Genomic DNA, 19,189 nt, shown 5'->3' with positions numbered 1-19,189 from the left:
TGTACATATTGTTATCTTTTTCTTGCTGTATTCTTTTCAAGGTGATTTTGGGGACTGAATGGTACAGGTTAATGTAATATCATGTTTGGCACATTTGCGATGAGGGCTGTTTTGATTTAAAGAACTAGAATTGTAGACCAGTATCTGAAACTAACGTTTGTTCTATTCCCTCTTGAATAGGCTTTCAATATTTAGCCTCTGTAGATATTGTTATAACTATTATTATATTTAATTAGTGTATTAAGACTTGTTAATCTGTTAGCTCTTATTGTTCGCTAATTCCTTTCGTAAGCAACCCTCATTTAGTTTTTCTGTATCAGTATTGCTAGTTGCAGCATCAGTGAGCATAAGTTGTTTTAATGCTGTTTTTCTGGATGCCCCGAATGCACAGTAACTAGTGTGGGCCTGGATGTATGTTTGGTAGCAGGAAGGTTAGAGGATTCCTTTTAGATTATACATTTGATAATATTTACGATTCACTTGTTGAGTATTGGTGTGTGTGTGTGTGTGTGTGTGTGTGTGTGTATGTATATAATTTCCTCTATTAGGAAATGAAAGATTAATTTGTCCTCTGGATTGTGTAGCCTATAAAATGCTCTGTTGGGCCATTTGCCCTGCATTGTGAGTGCATTTCTAAATCCTGAACCACATTAGAATTTTTTCATGGTCCCTTCTCCTGTGTCTTTTGGTGGCATCCTTTGAAGTCTTAAAATGTTTTCATGTTTGATTGAGATTAAATCTGGGTCTCATTTTACTTTTAGCCATATTGAGCAAGTTAATTTTCTGTTTGAGTTCCTAAGGGGAATGACTCCAGGCCTCTGTGTCCCAAGAATTCAGACCAAGCCCTGCCAGAACATTCCTGTGGTTTTCCATGGGACAGATCACTGTGTTCATGAAATTTTAGTTGTAGCTTGTGTTTTTCCGTGGTTAATTAAAACATCTGGCTTTTAATTTTTCCACAAACAGAACACAGTCGTGTGGCCATATCTTTTCAATAATGATTAAATACTTAAGCCCTCCTCTCAGAATAGGCCCGACTTGTCTTTAGGATACCTTGTAAGCTGTTGTCTCTGTTCATCAATGATTTAAGATACTTGGAAGGTTCCTGATGTTATCCTGCCAACTATGTGCCCTGGAGAAAGAGATAGTTTGTGAATATGAAACCTTATAATGGCTTCTGGCCTTTGCTCTCCAGGTTGGAGCTGCCCTGGGTGAGCTGCTGCAGTCTTTAGCCAAGCATGCTGTGGTCGGATCTGCCTAGCCGTGGAACAGAAACATTTGCTGGATGGAAAATCCATAAAAGAAAGCTTCTGTGAAATACTGAGACGACAACTTCAGCAAAAAGGTTGGTATAAATGTAAGAAAAGCTGGCTAAAGTTCACTGAGTCAGATATGGAAAAATTGTTTTCCTTCTTCCATTAGTGTTTTTGAGACAACCCCGAGTAATTATCCCTGGTTATTTGAGAGATTCCTAGCATCCTGTCAGCTTTGTAGGGTGTGTGTGTGTGTTCTGTGAAATACTGAGACGACAACTTCAGCAAAAAGGTTGGTATAAATGTAAGAAAAGCTGGCTAAAGTTCACTGAGTCAGATATGGAAAAATTGTTTTCCTTCTTCCATTAGTGTTTTTGAGACAACCCCGAGTAATTATCCCTGGTTATTTGAGAGATTCCTAGCATCCTGTCAGCTTTGTAGGGTGTGTGTGTGTGTGTGTGTGTGTGTGTGTGTGTGTATTTATATTTGTTTTGTGGTACCAGGAATTGAACTCTGGACCTAGTGCTTGCAAGGCAGGCAGTGGAACCACTGAGCTAAATCACCGGCCCATTTGTAGGGTATTTTGTTGTCTTCCTTTCCTTCTCTTCTTCTCCTCTCCTCTGTCCATCCTGTTTTTTATCTTTTCCCCTCTCAGAAAAAGAAGGATCTTCAGCACAAATTGCAAAAAGTCACAACCAGAGGTCACCCATAACAGCCGCAGTGATCTTTGGAGAGAAAGCCATGTCTTCCCTTGTGGGGTTGTGCTGGACCTTTCAAGGACTTGCGCTTCTTGATGTTTTTACCCTCAGAATGTTCGGTCATTTCTGTGGGGGTACTTCTGGCTGTGCATACTTTGTTTGCTTGGCAAGGTTTTAAGTACGTCTTTTCCTTAAAACAAAAGCTATTGAAACATTCTTTTTCTGCAGTGTGTGTATTTGGCATTAAGATACTCATATAGGACGAGGGAAGAAAAAGGCCCTGAATGTAATAGACATTTAAATAGATGCATAATAGCCTCACTGTGAACTAGAAGAATGAAACAGCATCAATAACCCTGTAGCTGGAGGTAAGGTGGGAAATAACTCATTTTGAGAAAGTATATTATGCAGGGATGGGCATTGTAGATAATTTCTATTGGCTGTTCAGTGGATAACTTGGCCTGATTCATAGAAGGCAGTTAACAAGTTTTCAGTGGGAAGGAGCAAGCCAGGAGGCTTTGAGAGCCAATAAAGTGGTGACCATCTGCTGACCTTGACCGCCCAGCATCTTTTCCCCCTTTCTTTTTATAAGTCATCCATATTTTCCCTGGGCAGCTACCCATGCCTCATTGTCAATCTATGTAGTTAGAGGTGGTGACTCTGCTGACTCAGTCTTGGGCATGTGACATAGCCTGACCAGTGATGAACACAATGGTCAGTTAATAGAGCGGCTCCACAGTACTCACTTTGGGACTTTGTGGAAACTATTGAAAAGAGAATCTGTTTTCCTGGTTTTTGAAATTTGTTGAGCTGGAACTGCTGGTGATAATTTTGTGTGTATGCGCAGGATTGAACCCAGGGCCCTTGTGCGTGCTAGGCAGGTGTCCTACCACTGAGCTACACCTCTAGACAGAGGAAAAGACTTTCTGAGTATTAAGTCAGCATAAAAAAAATCAGAGGAGGGAGACGGAGGAAAGGAGGTGGGATGAGAGGGACCCCCACACATGTAAACACAAATGCATATACACAGATCTGTACAAACACATACATACAAATGCTCATATATACACAGATGCAGATATATACACAAACATGCATACACACGTTCATATATATACTCATGTAGACACAGGCTCACACCTACATGCTAACAAATTCGGCCCCCAGTTTAGCATACAGCAGCATTTCCTGGCAGGTTAGTTAGGTAACTGCGTCACTTATATTCCAGACTTGCGAATTTGCTGTACTTCTAGGTGTGGGAGCTCAGTGCACAAATGACCGTGTCTTAGTACCTGTCTTGCGAGGCTCACAGTATAGGAATGTTTGGTACCTCTCTGGGTAGCTGACATGGAGCATGACAGTGTCAAACTAGAGGTAGAGCAAAGTTCTGTGAGAGCAGAGGTGAAACTCTGCATTCTGCTGGGTGGTGGAGAGAAGAGCAGAAAGCACCAGCAAAGGAGAAATGGGGCTTTGGCTTCAGAAACATTTTTAGATCCATTTAATTTAGTTACTTGCTTTTTGAGTATAAAGAAAGAAGGCTTTCCAAAGCCTATAGTTAAAGCAAATTGCAGATAAGGAAGATAATTTCAGGGCATCACCAGTAGTAGAATCTTGTTATTTACTGTAAATACAATTGTTTCAGGAGCAGCCAAATGAAAGGTTATCAGAAAGCTGTCTAGAGTTTATTTTAACACCAGATGGTAACAGCCATTGATCTTACCAGAACCTTAGCTGGCTTTATGTTCATTGGAAATTCCAGCTGTGTCAGGGAATATCGAAGCTTTATTTCCTCTTGTGACTGTTACACTTTACTGTGATTATTAAATTTTTTTGTAATTAATATAATTTGTTCAATTTAAACTTATACAACTTTGTGTTGGGGCGTTTAGATTATGGAAACAGGACAGAATGTTCAGGCAGTTTCCATATAACTCCTGCTGCCAGTTTCTCCTATTATTAATATCTTGCATTAATGTGACACATTTATTATAATCAGTGAGCCAATTGACATATTAATTGAGGTTCATAGTTTATATTAGGTTTACCCTTTGTGTTTTATATTCTGTGGGTATTGAAAAATATTTTCAATAGTAACATTTTTGTATGATATGTCATTCAAATATATCATAATGTAATATCATACAGAAGTTCACTGTCCTAAATATTCCAGTGTCCTACCTAGTCATCCCTTCCTACCTTCTCCTGAACCCATGTTTTGTCATCTCTACGGTTTGACTCCTCAGAATGTCATATAATTAGAATCATATACTATGGACTCTTTTCAGATTTGCTTTTCACTTAACAAAGTTCATTTAAGGTTCCTCTGTCTTTTCATAGCTTGACAGCCCATTCTTTTGTAGTGCTTAATAATACTTCATTGTATGGTTATTCCATGGTTTACTTACTCATTCACCTGTTGAAGAAGCATCTTGTCTGTCTCCAAGCTTTGGTAATTATGAATAAAGCTGCTATGAACATTTCCTTGTGAGCTTTTGTATGGAAGTTGTAAATTCATTTGGATTTCTTATTGTTAAATATGATGTTAACTGTAAAGACATTCTTTATCAAGTTGAAGAAGTTCCCCTCTAGTCCTAGATTTTATGAAAGAGTATTGGATTTTTTTCAGAATTTTTGCAACTATTGATATGTTCATATGATTTTTTTTCTTTAGTTCCTTATATGATGGATTATATTAATTTAATTTTGAATGTTGAACCATCTTTTTGATAGGCATTGCATTGAACCTCAACATCAAGAGTTCTAATCCATGAACATGGGATGTGTTTTCATTTCCTTAGGTCTTTAATATTTTCAACAATGCTGTGTTGTTTTCAAGGTATAAGACTTGTACTTCATTGTTAAATTTATTCCTAAGAATTGTTTTGTTCTTTTTGATGCCTTTACAAATGAAATTTTTCTAAATTTCATTTTTGGATTTTTCATTGCTAATGCATAGAAATACAATTGATTTTTATAAATGACCTTGTTTCCTACAACTATGTTGAACTTGTTCATGCAAGTACTAATAAATTTTTTTACTGTATATGTGACTTCCTTAATATTTTCTCTGTAACATTGTGTCCTCTACCAATAGCTAGCTGTCTAGCTAGCTAGCTAGCTTGCTTGCTTGCTTGCTTGCTTGCTTTCTTTCTTTCTTTCTTTCTTTCTTTCTTTTTTCTTGACTCTCAATTTGCTCAGTTACCTGCTTTTTTTTTCTTTCTTTTTCTTTTTCTTTTGTTTGGGTACCAGGGATCAAACTCAGGACCTTATACTTGTGAAGCAGGTGATGGAACCACTGAGCTAAACCCCCAGCCCCTGATAGATTTATTTCTTGCTCAATCTGGATGTTATTATAATTTTTCTGCAGTAATTTGAAAACTTGATTGTGATATGAGAAATACAAAAATTATATATTTTGTAGTTTCTTATGAAACATTTCATTATGTAGATTTTTGATAAAGACCGAAAAAGATAATTGTGAAATTCACTTCCTCGTAACTGATCTATTTACTTTGTGCTCTTTTGTTTTGGTTTTGGAGATTGCAGGGACATACATGTCCAGACATTTTTTTTTTTTTTTTTTTTTTGAGACACAGTCTTAACTAAATTACTGAGTTGCACTGGGGATTTAGCTCAGTGATGCCTGCCCCTGCCTCATAACCCAGGGTACTGACTTCAATCCCAGGCACATACCCCCCAAAAAAAAGAAAAAGTAAGAAAAATTACTGAGTTGCCCAGTTGCCCAGGCTGGGCTTGAATTTGCTATCCTCTTGCCTCAGCTTTGAGAGTTCTGAGAGTATAGGTGTGTGCCACCACTGCTACTCAATCCAGGTACTTCTTAGACATTGCTATATTTTCTTTGAGGAAATCGTTATGCAAACTTTTTGGTTGTTGTTATATAGGATTATTTTGCTCTGTATCTGTACTCTGGATATAATTATTAGATACCTAATTTGTACCTATTTTCTGCCATTCTTTGGCCTTGTCTTTTCATTTTCTTATGCTGTTGTTTTTCTACCTCATAATGAAAGAATATAAAATTTTAATAGTAAATTTTGTCAGTGTAGGAAATTTGTGTGTGTGTGAGCTTTTTTTAGTGGGGTCCTTTGAGGTAAAAAGTTTTTAATTGTAATAAAGCTTAATTTATGTTTTTTCTTTTAAAATTTATGATTTTGATGTTCCTAAAAGCTCTTCACCCAATCAAAGCTCATTTTAGTTTAGTTTCTTTTTCATATTCAGTACTAACACCATTGCTGGAAAACAAAAAACTATCCATTATCCACTGATTGTCACGGTACTTTTGTAGAAAATCACTTGTCCATAGCGATAAAGGCTTATGCCTACATCAGTTCTGTTCCTTTGATTTATATACTTGTCCTCATACCAGTGCCATACTGCATTTAGCTTTTTGCATGCAATTTTTCTATGAAAAAGATTTGTTCAAGAAACAAACTATTTTTCATACATCTCTTAAAGAAAAAAAAACTATTGTTATTTTTGTTATTTTTTCCTGTCCTTTTTTTTGTGCTGTTAAGTACTAGTCTATGGTGATTTCTCTTTCTGGTAATCATAAAAGTTTAAAATGGTAGAAGACAATGCAATCAGTCTAGATGCTTATTCTTTACTTTATTATTGTATCACTTTGCTGTATTACTGTATTACTTTATTCATTTTCGTGTTGCTGGGGATTGAATCCAGTTCCTTGCTCATGCTAAGTGCACACTGAGGGGGAGCCCCAACTCTATGCTACTTTTAATCTAAGCAGTGCTTTGTTTTTCATAAAGCAAATAAACATTTCTGTACCCGTTCTCCATTTGAATGAAACATTAAATTTTTCATTACTTCTGTCATAATCATTGTCAGAAACCACTAATGGAAGGATTTATAGTTAAGCATATTATTTTAGGAATTTTTGTTAATGGTGATATGAGTTGCATCTCATTCATAAAAAGATAAATTTCACAAAAACATTTCACTAAGTAGAGAAATCTGAATTAAAATGTTTTGTAACATAGTATATAGTTATAAATATTTTATGAAAATTGGAAAAATTTCAGAGTATAATTCTCTCTGTACTTTTAAACTTATATATTCTATTTTTGTCTTTTTACTACATTAGTATGGTTCTCAGTAGACTACTATAAAAACATTAAAGACTGAAAATTTATCTCTTCTTTAGTTAGAACTATATAAAAGTTCTGAATCTGAAGATTGAAAAGAATGTTAAAAGTTATTGCTTTATTGTAATGTCTGGATTCTAGTTGACTTGTCTGGTAAAGTTATAATTTTGTTTGGGGCATTACTTTTGTTTTTAATGTAAAAAATATCTAAACTTTGGTTTTGGTGAAATTCAAGGACATTTCCTTTTTTTGGCATATAGCTAAAAGTGAATTCTATTACTGGGTTTCATTCGGGGATTAAAATTAAACTTTCAGATGTGGAACCTGTTTTCTATAGTTCCATTATGTCAAATCATGTTTTACTGAGGGCTCATTTCTTTAGGATGGGTTATCTGTCTGCATCTACTTGCTTTTTAGGGGATGGGTACTAGGGATTGAACTCAAGGCTTTCACCCTGAGCTGCATTCCCAGCACCCAGCTTTTCTTCTGCTTGATGATTGATTGATTGATTTTTAAAACACAGTCTTGCTAAGTTGCCTGGGGTGGACTTGAACTCAAAAAAGAATCAAGATATATTATGTACAGGTACAACTTGTGGTCCTCCTTCCTCAGCTTCTCAGAGTGCCGGGATTATAGATACGCAGCCCCATGCCCAGCTTCCTGTTTTCTTTGTAACCTTCACATTTCAAAATGCGTAGGCCATCCTGATGGGCACTGACATGCTTGTTACTAGCCCCTCTGCTTTCCAGGCAGTCCTTTGGCTGCCAGTATTACTTAGAAAAATACATGTGTAGAGGCAACGTGGAATTACTCTTTTTAGCATTCATTTAGAAAAAAAGTCAAATAAGTTCTCATTGATATCTCTAGGATCCCAGAAATAGGCATCATAAATCTTTCAACCTGGGAACTCCTTTAAATATTTTAAAATCTTTTTTTTTAAATTCTTTTTTTCTCTTGTTGAAAAGCACATAAGAGAACATCTTCATGACCTGCTCACAGAATGGATCTGAGGAGTGTAGTATAATGTTCTTTTTTATTTATTTATTTTTTTTCTGGTGTCAGGAATCAAACTCAGGACCTTGTGCTTGCCGAGCAGATGCAGCACCACTGAGATACATCCCTGGCCTAGTCCTTATTTTTCTGTGGGAGCTGAAACAATGACTGGATGAGGGTAACCTCTTCACTGCCCTTTACTTTGAATAGAGCCTTTTGCTGACTGAAGGTAGGGGTTCAGAATGATTGAGGGCTGGGGAAAGTGGTAGAGCATTTACCTACTATGTGTGAGGCCCTAGGTTCAATTTCCAGTATGGGAAAAGAAAAATAAAAAAGATTGAACTATCAAAGTTCAAGGTATGGTATAGTTACATTTGTGAGGCTCTGTCTTAATGTTTGATCATAAATGAAACGAGATCAGATAAACCATTCACTACACTAGTATGAAAATAGTACGTCTGAGAGTGGGGCCATTCAGGATGGTGTGTGTTTTTTATATATAGTGGAGAACTACTCTGCCATAAAGAAAGATAAACTTGAGACATTTTTAGATAAATGGATGTATGTTGAGACCACACTTTTAAGTGAAATAAATTGGACATACATGTTAAATATTGTGTTGTTTCTCTCGTGTGAGAAACTGAAGGTGCAAATAAGAACCAAGATGGATGACAGATAGTGGGAAGTCGAAAGAAAATGTTCCGGTAGGAAGGGGAACAAGGGGGAAGGGAGCAAAGGGACAAGAAAAAAATGGAAACAAAGCTTTTGTAAATGAGAAAGAGAAGAAGGGTTCAAAGGAGGGGAGGGGAATGGGAAAAAAGAATCAAGATACATCATGTACAGGTACAAATTCCCTATAATGAATGTGATCTTATGCATATTAAAAATGTACCAGTAAAATTAATTTTAAGCATATTGTGTCTGGAACTTGTTTTCATGAATAGAAAACACATTTTTTTTTGTGTTAATCTATAATCAGGAGGCTTACAGTAAGTACATTAATTGAGTTTGGAATATTATATCTTTGAAATTTCAGTAGTCTATATGTTTTTACGTTAAATAATCTATGGAATATAGGTTTCCTTTAAAAGCCTTCAAAAATACCATATGTAACATATACTCAATTGTTATGTATTTTAATGTAATTACTGATATAAGAACAAGCAGTATTTTCTCAACCCCATACTGATCTGTGATGAATAAAACATTTAATTTGATTAAACTGTCCAATTAAAATCTATGTTCATGACATGATTATTACTCAAAACTGAAATTCTATTACCTGCCCAAATAAGTATTGATACTTAGTTTCATTAATAAACAAGAATAGCTTATTAAATGTTTTTGTATAGACAGTTTTGAAACCAGGCTGTATTAAAAAGTGAGTGTCAACATCAAGCTAGCTTGCATTAGAACATGTTCTAATACCTTTTTTTAGATGAAAGGAAAACAGTTTTTACTCTAATCATTATATAGCTGAGCCCTTTGAAGACAGATGTAGGATTGTAACTATTCCTTGATGTTGTCATAAGGGAAGTTTAATGCTTATGTGATAGATGTGATTGTTAGTTTTGATTTTAGTAGCGGCCCCTTTCTGGTGTCTGGTTAAAGTGTCAAAGTGCCTAGGAAAGTCAGACAGGAATTAGTGACTTTACCAAAGATTTATCTCAGAAATAAAACATTTGAAATTCTAACTCTAGGCCCTTAATTCTAGGATAGGATTGAAAGAGACTGCTTTTTGAGCAGGTGTTAACTTTTGACTGATAAGGGACACTGAATTAGTTCTATTTACTTCAGTGAAATTCAATTAAATTCTAAGTGAATGTGGCAGTGCATCCTGGGTGGAAGGCTGCTATGGTCATTGCTGGAGGGAACAAGATATAGTGTTTCTCATGGGGGAGACAGCCAGAATCCAAGCCTGATGGGGAAAGTAGCATTTTCTTGAGCATGTGTGTATGCTGTGTACTTACACTCAGCTTTTGATGGGAAACAGAGGGAGAAGGTTATGGACTTCATCTGAACCTCACATCAACTGTGTGTGAGAGATAAGCATTATTCTATCTTATCGCTAAAAGGTCAGGATAGAGAAATCAAATGATTTGTCCAAATCTTACAACTACTCATTTAAATTTGAGTCTAGATATTTCCCCCTCAGACTCTATAACATACTAGTGTAAATAAAAGCACTACCTGTAAAATGCAACGGCTATAGTAAGCTCTCTCCCCTGTATCTCTTTTTGTATGTCGTTCATTTTTATTATAACTCATGAAGTAATAAAGACCCAAAGCAGCATATGAATAGAGTGATTTGGAATTTCCAAAGAGAGAAAGTGGTAAATATGAATGCAGTAGGTTAATCTGGGAGAAGTGGCATTTTTTAAAATATAAATTAGGAGAAAACACTTGGGTGTCAGTGGATAAGGGCTTTTTTCCATCCATCCACCCATCTGAAAGAGGAAAGAGAGAACTGGGATTGAATCCAGGGCCTCACAAATGCTAGGCAAGTCCTCTGGTGGACAGCCATATCCCAAACACTTTTTATTTTGATAAGTTTTCCGGGCTGGGCTCGAACTTGCAATCCTCCTACCTCAGCGTCCTAGGTAGCTGGGATTACAGGCTTGAAGTGCACACCTATCTTTCAGATATTTTTACCTGTGAAAAGTCAGACCCCAAGAGGTCGAAATAAAAATGTGGGGCATGTTTGGGAAGTTGTCCAAAGTTTCATAGTAAGGTGCGCGGCCCAGCCCTGCAGTTCATTAATTTTCTTTGAGTTACCCTGGGGTTTTGTGTGTTACAGGAATGAGACACTCCAAAGTAGCTACTTAGAGAAGGAAGGAACATTCTTGGATCCCTGTTATTCTCACCCTGCACACCTTTTTTGAGAGCTTCAAGCTTCTTCATGTTGACTGCTGTGGGAACTGTGTAGATTTTGACAGTGGCAAGGGACTGATAGTTTGAGGCTCTTGGTTATCTATGACTTTCCTAGTCTTCAATTGATAGTATTTTTGGTGAAGTGCCTAGCAGACGTTAAAGCCTCTTTCTTTTCTTATACTTATGTCTGCCTTCTAGGTGTAGAGTTTAGAACCGACCACAGTAAAAGGTGAGCTGTACAGAACCCTTTACAGAGCCTTGATTGCCAGCCTCCAGTTTTGTTGTAAGCTGTTTCTGGTTTGGTTCATGGAGTCTGTGTTGTTGAGAAGGGCTTGGCCTAGTTTGCTGTGAGTTAGTTGCAGTCTGAGACAAAGCAGGTCAGTTGTGATACTTGTAACATATGCAGAAAAGAGACTAGGTTTGAGTTCCAGATAAGTTCTAAAATAGACATGATTGGAAAGCAGTTTGGTGATGTATTTAAAAGCTTAAAACTACCAGAAATTTCATAAATATGTTCACATCAAAGTGTGCCAAGGTTATTTCTATAAGATAAAGCATGTTTGCAAAGAATGAAGTAGCTCGGCATGTGTGCTGGGTTGCAGGCATTTGTAAAATACACACACACACACACACACATATGCACACAATGAAAAAATGTTTTATAGAGTCAAGCAAATACCAGTCCCTTTTGTCTAATTTTTTTTAAAAAACAAGATATATGTGCTGGTATATACATATACATATCACAACCATTGATGCACCGGAAAATGTTTCTTCTGCATTTTCTGTATTACTTGAATTTGTTAACCATATCCACTTATTTATTTTTTTTCTTAAAAGGTAAAACAAAAAACAAATTGGGGGCAAGTTAGACATTGTAACCATGGAGTGTTTTGATTTATTGTGTTTAATGTATTTTATTTTATAAAACCCTATTAGATGTTTCCAGAAGTATTGCATATTTTTTCCTAATGTTGATTTGTCAGTCTTTCTTGTCCTCTGTGAGTGCAGAGGAAGGAGGTGATTTTTACATGAAGGGTGGCGAAGTATGTGTTAAGCCAGCCAACGTTCCCTGGAAAGCTTCTTAGTTAAAACACTGAATTGAGAAATATTAAAGAAGAAGATATTTACTGACTATGCCCTGAAGGACAGAGAATACTGTGGTGCTGAAGTGTGTCTGAGGTATATGTACCTTTATGCTCAGTTTGTTTGCTTTAAAAGGAACTTTGGCCTGAGCTGTGTTTGCTTTTCAGACTGCAAGGCTGCAGTGGGCCATGGGAGTCTCCTCACCCTGATTGTTAATCAGGAGAGCTGTTTGGTAAGAGAGGCCTGCCTGTTTGGACTTGAAGTAATGACTGATGCACAGATAAAGCCAATGTGACTTCTAAATAGCTTTTGACTTCTGTGTCCAGATATTACTTTTCTCTTAATTAAAACCCCTAGACAAAGGTCATAGGTCAAAGGAGATGAGTCCCTTCAACTCCTCCAATAGCAATACCTGCCTCATTCTTTAACTTTTGGTAGACTTGTTTGGCAGCTGGTGTGTTTGATTTCTGTGGTATAATTTACCTCCTTTAACCATACTTCGAACACTGAAAGTTTAATAATAGATGCCAACATGACAATTTGTCTTCAAAGAGTAGACATTGTGACACCTTCCATATTTTGACCTCTTTATATTTCAAAATATAATGCTTGGCATTTCATTTTTAAAAATCAAGAAGTGATGTAAGTTTTATAGTATCATAGAACTTTGGAAAGTTTTTTTCTTAAAATGATTTAATAAATAGATCAAATGACTCAGAAATATTTATTTCTGCCTTGTCTTTAGACCTCTGTACTGCCCTCTGGCCCTATTAACCTTAGCTATACCAGAATTATAGCCCCCAATATTTCAAGATATTTAACTCAGGTGTAGGAATTTTAATCTCTTATGAAGATTAAGGAGACCTTTCCAGAGACATATTCATGTAGATATGTGTGTGTTTGTGTGTAATTGGTTGTTTATGGTTTTTTTGTTTTGGTTTTGGTTTTTGTTTCTTGGTACTGGGGATCAAGCTTGAGTCCTTGCGCTTGCAAGGCAGGCGTGGAAACCACTGAGCTAAATCCATATCCCTGGTGGTTTATGTTTATAATATGGAAGATCCCCAAATAATATCATTGGTAGTTGACATCATGAGTGAGAAAAACTTATAATGTCTGCAGTAACTCTGCAGTTTCTAGAAGAATCCTATAATTTAAAATTTTGAGGTGGCCAATATTTTTTTTAGGAATTGCAAAGTCCGATGCTATAGGGAGCCAAAAGAAAAAGTAAACAAGTGAACTGGGGCACAGAGGGGAAAAAATGAGCACAGCCCCCATTCAGACACCTTGCTTTGGCTACTGAGGAATGAATGAAAGTAAAGTAGAGCATGGTCTTCCAGGGTTTCTAGACAAGACAGAGGTTGGGAGTTTTATGTGACCACCTTCAATATTTTAGTGTTGGCAACACAGTAAAGATAATTAAAGCATTGTATTTTTGTATCCTAGGCTATGATGTGCTTTGTCATAAGTGTTAATGAATTGTGTGCTGTCAAAGTCACAGGGCCTGAGAAGCAAGAGATAATGTTTCTTTCTAGGGAGGTACAGGCCAGCTGGGCCAGTAGGACCCAGAACAGTTGAGGGGCAAAAGCCCCAGAATCCTGGAGAAGGCAGAAGTTGTGAGCCAGATCATCTGGGGAAGACATCGTAATGGAGCAGCCAGGGCCTACAGGGAAACTTGAAGGGTCTAAAGGACCATTGAGGCGAGGGAGAGCTGGCAGAGAGCTGAGGTGTTCTGGCAGAAAGGGCACCTGAAGTACGGGGGCAAGGTGGGCCCATGGGGACTGTCCTCAGTAGGGGCCACTGCGAGCAACACCCTGCCTGCCGCAGTTCACAGGGTGAAGGAGAGGAAAGAACTAAGAATGGGGTGGGTGCGGTGACACAGACCTGTAATCCCAGCTACTCAGCAGGCTGGGACAGGAAGATCACAGGTTCACGGCCAGCCCAGGCACCTTAGTGAGATCCTGCCTCAAAATACAAATTTTGTTTGTTTGTTTCTGTTTTTTTGTGGTACCGAGGATGAAACTCAGGACTTTGTGCTTGCAAGGCAGAAACAATGCCACTGAGCTGAATCCCTGACTCTCTCAAAATACAAATTTTAAAGAGGGCTAGGGATATATGTTGGTGGTACAGCCCTTGTCTAGCCATGGATTCATCCTAGCAGGGAAGAGGGGAGAAGAGGGGAGGGGAGGAAAGAGGAGGAGAGGATAGGAGATGAATGAGAATGAATGAGCACAAGAACACAATGTCTAGGCTCTCACAGCCATTCAGGAGAAGAGGATCTAAGCTGGGTCTTGGTAGGTGACAAACACAGACATTTCTAAGTCAGGTCTGTCTAAAAACCTAAGTGACTAGACCATTGCTGCGTCCTCACCCCAGCTGCTGTTCTGCCTGTCCTGGTTCTCCCTGCTCTTCCATGACTGTTCTCAGTGGAGCGATCCTGTTAACGCTCGGGCAGCACATTTCTCCTTTTAGAATTGTCAGCGTTCCTCCTCTCTCCTCATTGTAAGATGAAGCCCTCATTGCTGCTTGATAGGCCAGGTGATGCCCTTGCTTTCCTCTCCAGCCTTATCTTATGTTCTCCCCTTCACGAAATTTACTCTGGCCACATTAGCCTTTGGACACGCCGGGCATATTTCTGCCTCAGTGCCTCTGCACTGTCTTCCTGTGTTCGCTTCCCCAGATACACATGTGGCTACTTATTTCTCTTATTTAAATCTTTGTGTTACTGTCGCAGTGAAATGTACTTTGACTGAGGTATTGAAAATTTCAAACCTTCCTGTCCCTCTTCCTCAAAGCTGTCTTTTTCTCCCCCCTCATTGAGTTTACTGGTACATTTTAGGAATACAGTACAGTTAATTTCATTATTGGGATCTTGTACCTTTACATGACAGGTCTTGGTTCTCATTTTTCTTCAAAGCTGTCTTATCCTGTGCTTCTTTTTATAGAATGGATGTCCTTCTAACACACTGCATCTTTGCATCTGTTTATTTACTCTCTCTTCGCACTGAATTTAAGTTCCAGTAGGAATTCATATAAATCTTACAGTTTTGTGTTTTGAGACAGTCTCACTGTGTCGCTCAGACCGGCCTCAAACTCCTGCCCCAGCCTCCCAAGTGCTGGAATTACAGGCGTGTACCACCATGCCAGGCAACACATGAGCTTATAAATAAATCTCAGTGCTAAATGGCAAGGATTTTTATTTTTGTTCTTAGGTATATCTTGGCCTCCTAGAATAGTGCTTGATGAGGAGTGGATGCTCGATAAATATTTGTTGGAGGGACTAATAAGTGACTTTTTTGGATTCCCTTGAGATTTACATATCAGACATTGACAGGTTTCACAAAAAGACTCAAGCCCTGTCATTAGAGCAAATGGGCCAGTGGGGGGTAACAGCCAGGAAAATGAAGTGTGGTGAACTAATGCAGTGTATCCAAAATTCTTTGCAAGCACAAGTAAAAGGGCAGGTAGTGCTCTTTTTTGAGCCAGGCCTAGAATGTTGATTTGGACTTTGCAAGCACCCAGGTAGGGGAGGTGATGTCCTTTCAGGTAGAAGGCAGCTTTAAGGCCAGCCTGAAGGCAGAAAGAGCCCTGAGGAGTTCGGGACAAATGAGCCACCTGTGTGGTCCAGAGGTGTGAGTACTGGGGAGACAGTGAAGACCAGGCTAGAAGTGGAAAGTGGGACAAGGCTGACAGGGATCTTGAATGCTGTGCTCAGAGGTCTTCACTTCGTACATTTATTTATTATTGTGTACCAAGTCATGTGTGAGGTGCTGGGAATTCACAAGTGAGTGGATAACTATTGCTCCTTAAAGGGTTTCATCTTCTAGAAAGGATGTGATATAAATTGAAAACAAAAACAAAAAATAATGGCCAGTATTGCCTTAGTGGGAATAGAGCAACCAGAAGAGACTGAGTTGGGAAACCAGGACAGGACTAACAGGATCTGGAAGATGATAGGGAATGTGGATGGTATGGTGCATAGCTCAGGCTTCTGGGTAGATAGGTGATGATTTTTGTTGTCTGTATTAGAAAAAACAAAAAAGAGGAGGAGGTAGGGCTAGGGCGATGCTGATCAGAGACCCCTAAATGAAGGTAAAGGAGAATGAAAAACATAAAATATCTTAAAAGTTTTGTATTTGGGAAGCCAAGAGTTGGGAGACGTAAGTATTCCAACCAGGGAAGGTAGGAGAGGAAGTATTTTGAAAGAAGTCTTGATCTCTGATAGTATTATCATTTGTTAGACCCAGTGTGACTTTGTGAACTGGCATTTCAGATTAACACAGCAAAAGGCAATCCTTCCTGCAGAGAAGTGAATGACTATATGAAAAAGCAGGTGGGCAATGAGTGTTTTTCTGCTTGTCTTATTTAATGATGAACGTCAAGCAGATACTCTGGTGTTTTCTTGTGTTGGATCCTTGTACTGCAAATATTTATAAAATGTGGTCTGGCAACAAGTGCTTAAACCTTTTGGGTATCCCCAAAGACTTTTCATAATAGATGGATTTGGTGTGTAAAGAAGTAGTTGTAAAGGCAGTGAAAAAGATATTTTGCGCCTTTTTAAAAAAGTCAAAATCAAAGTAGTGATGGGACATCATAATATCTAATATTGTTATAGGAAGTAATACTGGTGATGAAATAGGAAATATTATATCTTCCAATCTGTGAACTGTATGATATGCCGATGATATGTCTTGTTCTCTAGAAATTGACAGAGTCTTAGGAGCAATGGGAGTTAAAAGTAGGAAGACATTTATTAATTGGAAAGCCCTTGAGGGGCAGGAGAGGTCCTGAGTGGGTAGCTGGGGATCCTGCTTTACAGAGGGGTTTTGTAGGGTAAAACCCACGTGGGTACAATGTGGGCCACGGCCATGATCATCTAAGAAGGTTACAAGTGTAGTCACTTAGGTAATGGTGGTCCAGTTGGGAAACAAGTCACATAACAAGCGTGGATGGAAAAAACAGAGATTCTCTTAGGAAGTGGTGGGACCAGAGCTCCCCGGTCACCCACTGGGGTGGTTGAGGTCTATCTAGACTTCATTAGGCCCAGTGTTTGTTCTTTGAGGAAGTATGTAGGTCTGGTCATCTTGTCTTTATCTTGAAGCCTGGTTTTCAGCAGATATGTCTCTGGTTGCCGCTGTGGTATGTTTTGCCTTTGTCCTGACCCTGTCACGGACCTAGTCCTGTCTTAACTGCCTGTAATATGTCTACCTAATTCATCTATCATTTTATCATAAAAGAAAGACAGTTAATTTTAAAAGAAGTAAGAACCGAGTTCTTGGTGTATTGAGTCTACACTGATGGCACTGATAAGAATTAGTGGAAATAGAGCTTTACCATGGCAGTGGTTCCATCAGTGTTTTGAGTTGAAAACCTCCAAACCCCCATCCCATTCATAGGTTGATGTCGTAACTTCAGAATTATGTTAAAGGTCATTCATGTGGGTCTCAAACCAGAATGACAGATGTGTTCTAAGAAGAGATTGGATCCAGAAATGGAGAGTGGGAAGATGATGTGAAGACACAGGGAGAAGATGGCCATCTCCAAGCTAAGGAGAGAGGCCTTTGAAGAAACCAACCTAATGCAAGCAGGATGTCAAAGATATTCACCACCACCAGTTTCAGCCTCATGGCCCTCCAGTGGACTCTGGGTTCTTAAGAAGGCTGCATCCATTTGAATGCTCGCAGGATTACCAGACAACCACAGTTATGCTTCCTCATTCATTCTTCTCATCATTTCTGCTTGGACCTGTGTGTCTTGTCAGCATTACTGTTTTGCTCCTGAACTCAATTACGAGAGTGAGAGGAAGCTGAGCTTTCTGTACCTGGGTACTTTAACTTGCACTTAGGCACGTACAGCCCCATCTCAGCAGAATGGACCAGTGCCTGTGAGGCAGCCTACTGTTTCTGGACGCTGCCTTTGGTGCACCCTGGACCATGTGCATGAGATACAAAGTCTGCTTTCTCAGGAAAGTAACCCGGGCAGCCTTGAGTTCAAGAAAGCTTAATTGAATCCATGTTTCACAGTAAATCTGTAGGGTGTGTCATTTATGGTTAAGAGTTGGGAAGCCACTGGCATTGGCTTTCTCTGGGCTGTTTATTCAGATTTGGTTTACTTGGAAATCCTTCAAGAAGCAGGTCACTTAGTGGGCTTTCAAAGAATTTTTAAAAGTTTTATTTCACATTCCAATAGATCTGCTTTCAAAACGGGTAGGGCAAGTATAGTCTGCAACTGATTAGGTTATAGTAAATTGTGGTTTTGATCCACGTCTCCTAGGCTTAAAGAAAATGAGCGGCATAAATATTGAGAACTGTCCTCTTGAATTCTTTCTTGATCTTGTTTCTGGGACACCCAACATCAGGATATTTAAAATATTTGGAGACCTAAGGCTAAGTGTTCTCATTCTCTCTTGTTTATTTAGGGTAAATGGACATGTTTGATCTTTATTACCCATCTCTTCTATGTGTACTTGACTCTTTGGAGTAATTCTTTGCAGAAAGCTTCTTCAAATTCCATCTTTTTGCCTATTGCTATTATGTAAGAGGAAGAGACCATGTTATAATTGAATATAATTTAAAATATTTTGCTCCAAGTTATAAAATATCATATTTTGGCTGTGCCTTCACCTGGTGTGGCTCTTTCAGCTAATTTTATAGCTCCTGGGGATGGATGACCCTGAATTCCAGCAGCATCTGCAATCAAAATGGTTCTCATTCCAGGGCCCACACAACAGGGCGTGTTTAAAAGTACTTGAAAGCAAAGTGTAAGCAACACACTGCATACTTTGTCATGAAACATTATGTTGTAATCTTTCTTGTTCTAAAGCTGAGGGAAGATCCTCTTTTCTCCTAAGGTTTTGTTATTGTTCCCTTTTTGATACAGGAAGGAGTAGGGTGAAATTCTGTCACTAAACTTCTCTAGATCAGGAAAAAGGTCCTAACAGTGTGTATGAGAAGATGACCAAAATATGAGTGGAAAGAGCCTTAGATGAATGAGTCAGGGATGCTCGTTCACCCAGATAAACTATGCTTCCAACTCCTCCTCCTCCTCCTCCTTTCATGGTACTCAAGATTGAGCCCAAAGCTTTTGCAATCAGCTATATCCCCAGCCCCTTTTTATTTTGAGAGAAGGTCTCCCTTAGTCACTAAGTTGACCAGGCTGGGCTCAAACTTGC

At 38.5% G+C, this 19,189-nt stretch overlaps 1 protein-coding gene across 1 annotated transcript in view; it reads left to right on the top strand.

Moving 5' to 3' along the window:
* Window positions 1-979: 979 nt before the first annotated feature.
* Apbb2 (amyloid beta precursor protein binding family B member 2) overlaps window positions 980-19,189 on the top strand; it is a 267,412-nt gene continuing 249,202 nt past the window's right edge. Inside the window, exon 1 of the mRNA XM_033758829.1 lies at window positions 980-1,345. The gene's annotated coding sequence lies outside the window, so the exon portion shown is untranslated. The remainder of the gene's footprint in view (window positions 1,346-19,189) is intronic.

Source organism: Fukomys damarensis, unplaced genomic scaffold, assembly GCF_012274545.1.
Source record: "Fukomys damarensis isolate Sample0158 unplaced genomic scaffold, DMR_v1.0_HiC HiC_scaffold_35, whole genome shotgun sequence".
NCBI classification, from domain to species: domain Eukaryota; kingdom Metazoa; phylum Chordata; class Mammalia; order Rodentia; family Bathyergidae; genus Fukomys; species Fukomys damarensis.
The sequence above is the reverse complement of the archived record's forward strand: the minus strand, read 5'-3'. Positions and strand labels throughout refer to the sequence as shown.